Raw genomic sequence first — 6,907 nt, 5'->3', positions numbered from 1 at the left:
GCATGGGATTTACTTTTCTTCAGCAGAAGTTTCCTCGGATCAGTCTGGAAAAGCTTAAGGCTGGCATCTTTGATGGGCCTCAGATAAGGGGACTTATGAAGGACTCAATGTTTGACGATGCACTGAATACAGCTGAGCTGTCCGTTTGGTTGTCGCTTAAGTCAGTGATAAGAAACTTTCTAGGAAATAACCGAAGTGCAGAATACGATAAAGAAGTCGATGAGCTCTTGAACAGCTATCTAAAATTAGGGGCTCGCATGTCAGTCAAAATGCACTTTCTACGGTCCCACTTGACTTTTTCCCTCAGAACTGTGGTGACTTCAGTGAGGAACAGGGAGAACGTTTCCACCAGGATATTCGTGTCATGGAAGAACGCTACCAAGGCCGGTGGGATGTGAACTTTCTTGCGGACTACTGTTGGTGTTTGAAACGAGACGTGGTGGCTGCCCAACACAGGAGAAAGTCACTGAAATGGCCCTTCATCCATGATTAGATTTTCAGTAATATATCCTCTTTATCTTCTGAACTATGCAAGAAAAAATTATTTCTTTTGTCAAGATTTTTTTCCAAAATTAAATGGAATAAATAGCACTAAATGGCGTTTTTTATTATTTTTACCGCCTCGTATCTCAAAAACGTGACCTGATTGAACAAAATGAGTGCGATTTTTAGATTCTGCATATTAAATTACCCTAGAATCAGTTATCAGATGCTTTACCTTTGAAACTTCGCAGGCCAGTGTAATTGAGTCACTGAAACGAATATTCTGCGTTCAAATTGCACTATTTTCTCATCCACACAGCAACAGTCGCACTCGCATATGACCTTGTGCCGAAACTGCTTTGCTTGAGGCAGATACTGTAATTCGAGTCGAGGGACAAAACCTCAAACCAAGCATTTCCATTACATGTAACTAGAAAGAAGAAGAAAAAGAAATAGGAATGGAATAAAAAGATGGATGGCGAGTGAGAGAAGAGGAGAGAAAGAGAAATAGATAGAAGCAGACAAGGTACGGTAGCGCCTAGTGTTTCAAATACATACGTGCCCACGCGTACTCACTGGTGCCCGGACATACCTCACGCCTGGAAAACGACAAAATACTTTTAATATTTTATTCATTGAATTATAATATGTCATACATATATCACATTACAAATATACATATATCAATTTTAGAAATATCATAGAAGATTTATCACACTTATCACATGTTTGCAAGTATATTATACATTCATTACATATTACGTGAGATTAGAAATATTAGAGATTCACTCTAATTGGATGCTATGCCCCACATCACTAAGTAAATCATCCAGGTTTTTGCGCACGCACACACACACACACACACACACACACACACACACACACACACACACACACACACACACACACACACACACACACACACACACACACACACACACACACACACACACACACACACACACACACACACACACACACACACACACACACACACACACACACACACACACACAACTCGGTGGCGCGGTTGGTAGAGTCCCAGACTGTCACTACGGCGGTCCGGGTTCGAATCCTGCCCAGGACTGAAATAATTTCAGTACTACTGCCCTTCGAGTCGTTACTCCAACTCTCGTGGGCGGGGAGTTGGGTGGGTGTGGGTGCGTGTAAGGTCAGCATTACCATAGATCGGTCACATGAGCTCTGAGCTCTCTTCCGGGAGGTAAACAGCTGTCGATCACGAGTCCAACACGTGATCCAAAGACCAAGGTGAATCACACACACACACACGCACACACACACACACACACACACACACACACACACACACACACACACACACACACACACACACACACAACTTGGTGGCGCGGTTGGTAGAGTCCCAGACTGTCACTACGGCGGTCCGAGTTAGAATCCTGCCCAGGACTGAAATAATTTCAGTACTGCTGCGCTTCGAGTCGTTACTCCAACTCTCGTGGGCGGGGAATTGGGTAGGTGTGGGTGCGTGTAAGGTCACAGCATTACCATAGATCGGTCACATGAGCTCTGAGCTCTCTTCCGGGAGGTAAACAGCTGTCGATCACGAGTCCAACACGTGATCCAAAGACCAAGGTGAATCACACACACATACACGTGTTGGATGGTATCTCAACATATGAGTTGTGGTAGTACGTGGTCGTAGTTGAGCGGTGTTCGAAGGCTTTAGAATAAAATGCAGCGGAGCAGCGTAGCTCTGTCTCTCTGTGGTCTTTCTTCTTTTTATTTGGTGACAGGAGGTGTTTATATACATGGCTCGTGGCTAGGTTGCCGACGAGATAATATTTATTTACAAGATGCTGTTTTAGCAAATATTAGAGATCAGGATAGGTTTTTAAATACTTTATGATTTGCATATACATATATACAATGAAATACAGTTGTCCGAGGTTGGACAGGGTGGACATATCCGTAGGAAAAAACAATTTGTATCAAATGTTAATTGCTTGGCTTGGTGGCAATCCTTTGGGTTGGTGAGGCGTTGATATTTGGCCACCAGCTGCGGTGAGGTCCTTCTCCTGGACAATAGCGACCTGACCCGGAGCGACCAGGTGCGTGGAGACGTCAGGTCGACTACCAGTCAACTGCTGTATGCACCGAATGCATATGTGCAGTGCTGATAGTATAAGCAGAGGTGGTAGATGAAGGTCTAGGAGATTTTGGTGGTAGATTACATCTTCTAGGAGGTCTAGATGCTAATAGTTGCTCGGCATACGCTACCAGTGTCCGTCCTCGCGACACCTTGAGCTTGAGATCCACATAGGCTTGGTGTACGAACTGTTAAGGAGATAGAAGAAGGAGGGGTGTGCCTAGGGGTGAGCACAGCTAGAAGGGAGATACTTGGTTATGGCATGATAAGATGAACATGAATGATAAATATTGGTTTTGGAAATAGATGCCTGAATTTTTGTTGGGGCTAAAGAAACTTATACAGTTCTATTTCTGAGGCTATAGCGAGGTGTCGGGATCGGTGGAGTGGTAGAGGTGTTTGTGTCTAGAGTCTCGGTCGTGTGTGTTGGTTGTAGTATGGGCGGGGATGGAATGTCATCCATGTCGAGACCTCTAGGAACTAGTTTGATATGATCTAAATGTAGGATAGCCTCTGTGAGTTCGCGTAAGTTGAGGGCTTTGATCTTATTGTGCGGAAGTATGTCGGTGACCCGAAATGGACCATGGAATTTGGATGCAAGTTTTGATGTGGGTTGGTGGTTGGTGTTGTATATTATGTCACCTACAGAAACATTGTAATCTCTGGAGTGAGCGTTCTTCAACCTAAGCATATCTGCTTTTGAGAGAGTCAGTGACTCATGTATTCTCTTGAAATGAGTATTTAAATTATTGAGAGTTACCTTGACAAAATCATTGAAATCATACACAGGGGAGGGGGGGTTCTGAAGTGAGTAGGTTGTACGGCATTTTCTTATCAGACCCAAACAAAACAAAATGGGGTGATTCCGAGATTGATCTATTGATTGCGCTGTTGATGCAGGCTTGTATCATGGGTATGTGTTCGTCCCAAGATGCGTGTATGTCTGTGGCAAGGTGTCTGAGAATATTGAGTATCTTCCGATTTTGACGTTCAACGAGTCCATTTGAGCTGGGGTGGTATGGTGTGGTGTAAATTTTGTAATGTTGAACTGTTGGCAGATATTTGTGAGGATGTCGTTATTAAATTCCGTGCCGTTGTCTGAGATTAGTGTTTTCGGTGTGGCGTATGGGCAGATGACGTTATTGATAATTGTCTGAGCTACATTTTTTGCTGTCTTGTCCGCTAAAGGAGAGAGGATGCAGAACCGAGAGAAATGATCGATGCATACGAAAAGGTACTGGTTTCCATTGAGAGTGATTGGAAGTTTGAGTAAGTCAATGGCAATGGTTTCAAAGGGTCTGGAAGGTGTTGGGTAATTGTGTATTGGTACTTGACCGCTAATGTGACCTTTATGAGTTATGCATGAGTGGCATGCGTCTATGTATGTGTGTATGTCTTTACGCATGGTGGGCCAAAAGTACTTTAACCTAGCTTACGAGAGCCACTTGTCCTTCCCGCAATGTCCTGCTAATGGAGAATCATGTATTATTTTGAGAACTTCTGGAACAAGACTTGTGGAAACTACTAATTGTGTAACCATGCGGTTTGGTTCGTATTTGTTTGTGAGCAGTGTTGTGTGGTATAGAACCTGGTCTATGAGAGAGTAGTTGTCTATGTTGGGAGGAAAATCGTCTGTGTTTGTAGTGTCACCTGAATTTAGATAGTGTATGATTCTTTTCCATAGGGGGTCTGTCGCTTGAGCGGCAATGATGCGTTCTCGCGTAATGTCAAGTGGCTCTGATGCTTGACGTATTGTTGCTACGTTTCTACTAAGGGCGTCGGCGACATAGTCGGCATGGCCCTGGACGTAGTGGAAGGTAGGCATAAAGTCCTGGATAGTGAGGAACCATCTGGCTAGTTTCCCAGTTAGGTTCTTGCCTTTGAAGAGGTTTAAAACGGATTGATGATCTATGTGTACATGTATTTCGTATCCTAGAATGATGTCTTTAAAATGTTTGAGGGCATATATGATTGCGAGCGCTTCAATTTCAGTGACAGAGTAGTTTTGTTCTTGCTTGTTTAATGCGCGGCTGGCATATGCTATAGGTCTAAGTTTGGAGTCGTGTTGTTGCATTAGTACTGCGCCAAGGCCTTTGTATGAAGCATCTGTACATAGTGTGAAGGGTTTAGAGAAGTTTGAGAATGCCAGAACTGGGGCTGTTGTGAGTGCTTGTTTGAGCTTGTGGAAAGCGGTGTTGTGTTCAGACGTCCAGTTAAAAGGAGTATCTTTCTTGAGAAGGGCTGTTAAAGGAGCTGCCATGTGAGCATAGCCTTCAATAAAACGTCTGTAAAAACCTGAAAGTCCTAGAAATGATTTCACGTGTTCTGTAGAGTTAGGGGTTGGAAAATCTAGAACAGAGATCTTGAGAAGTAATGACACCGTGTGAGTTTATGGCGTGTCCTAGGAACCTTATTTCCTTTTTGAGGAAGGAGCACTTTTTGAGTTTAAGTTTTAGGCCTGCCGCGGCTAATCTTGAGAAGACAGTTTGAAGTGTGTTAAGGTGTTCCGTGAGTGACCGTGAGGCAATGATAATGTCGTCAAGGTATATGAAGATAATTTCAACACTCTTTTCAAGAGAATACATGAGTCACTGACTCTCTCAAAAGCAGATATGCTTAGGTTGAAGAACGCTCACTCCAGAGATTACAATGTTTCTGTAGGTGACATAATATACAACACCAACCACCAACCCACATCAAAACTTGCACCCAAATTCCATGGTCCATTTCGGGTCACAGACATACTTCCGCACAATAAGATCAAAGCCCTCAACTTACGCGAACTCACAGAGGCTATCCTACATTTAGATCATATCAAACTAGTTCCTAGAGGTCTCGACATGGATGACATTCCATCCCCGCCCATACTACAACCAACACACACGACCGAGACTCTAGACACAAACACCCTCTACCACTCCACCGATCCCGACACCTCGCTATAGCCTCAGAAATAGAATTGTATAAGTTTCTTTAGCCCCAACAAAAATCCAGGTATCTATTTCCAAAACCAATATTTATCATTCATGTTCATCTTATCTTGCCATAACCAAGTATCTCCCTTCTAGCTGTGTAGATCACCTTTGCCACTGAGGAAGGTCAACCTCTTCACCTAGGCACACCCCTCCTTCTTCTATTTGGCCACCAGCTGCGGTGAGGTCCTTCTCCTGGACAATAGCGACCTGACCCGGAGCGACCAGGTGCGTGGAGACGTCAGGTCGACTACCAGTCTACTGCTGTATGCACCGAATGCATATGTGTAGTGCTGATAGTATAAGCAGAGGTGGTAGATGAAGGTCTAGGGAATTTTGGTGATAGATTACGTTTTCTAGGAGGTCTAGATGCTAACACACACACACACACACACACACACACACACACACACACACACACACACACATATATATATATATGTATATATATATATATATATATATATAAATATATATATATATATATATATATATATATGCTAATAAGAACACGGGTACGTGTGTTCACTTATGCAAAGTAGACCACTTGGAAAAAGAAACTAACGAAGCAGAGCGCTTTCGTATATTACATCTTCAGTGCAACAAGTACATAGTGATAGGAATACATAGACATTATATACATGATACAAAGGAACCAGGACAGTTTTGAATAAGCATACCGACCAATTACCCCCTAGAGAGCGGAAGGTCATTGTCAATTATCTTACGATGGTCGGGCGACATAATGTCTATGTATTCCTATCACTATGTACTTGTTGCACTGAAGATGTAATATACGAAAGCGCTCTGCTTCGTTAGTTTCTTTTTCCAAGTGGTCTACTTTGCATATATATATATATGGGCTCGGGTTCCGAATAGCGACTATAATAATAGCGACTGTCAATAGAGCGACTTTACAATTGCGGTTCTTTTAAAACAGCGACTATCACAACAGCGACCACATGATAGCAATTGTGTTATAAGAGCGACTGTCATCACAGCGACATCATCGCATCAACTGTATGAAACTGTTCAGTAATAAAAAATTGAAACCTAAAGGGAATCTAAAACAACATTTTATTTGGACCAGCTATAGAAGTCACATGATTTATAAAGAAAAAGGCTAGTCAAGCCAAACAACAGAAAGTCATCAAACCTTGCAATAACAATCTACTGTCCGTTGCTTTCTTTTTCCGTCTGATGGTTTGACGCAGATTTGTGGAAAAGCCAATAGCTGCTGCAACTTCTTCATTAAATTCGGTCATTGTATCCTGCACGATTCTTCGTGGTGGATCCCGTGTTGTTACTGCAGCTGTTTTTACAG

Source organism: Oratosquilla oratoria, chromosome 12, assembly GCF_046742065.1.
Source record: "Oratosquilla oratoria isolate Oo_2021 chromosome 12, ASM4674206v1, whole genome shotgun sequence".
In the NCBI taxonomy this organism is placed as follows: domain Eukaryota; kingdom Metazoa; phylum Arthropoda; class Malacostraca; order Stomatopoda; family Squillidae; genus Oratosquilla; species Oratosquilla oratoria.
Note: the sequence above shows the minus strand (reverse complement) of the source record.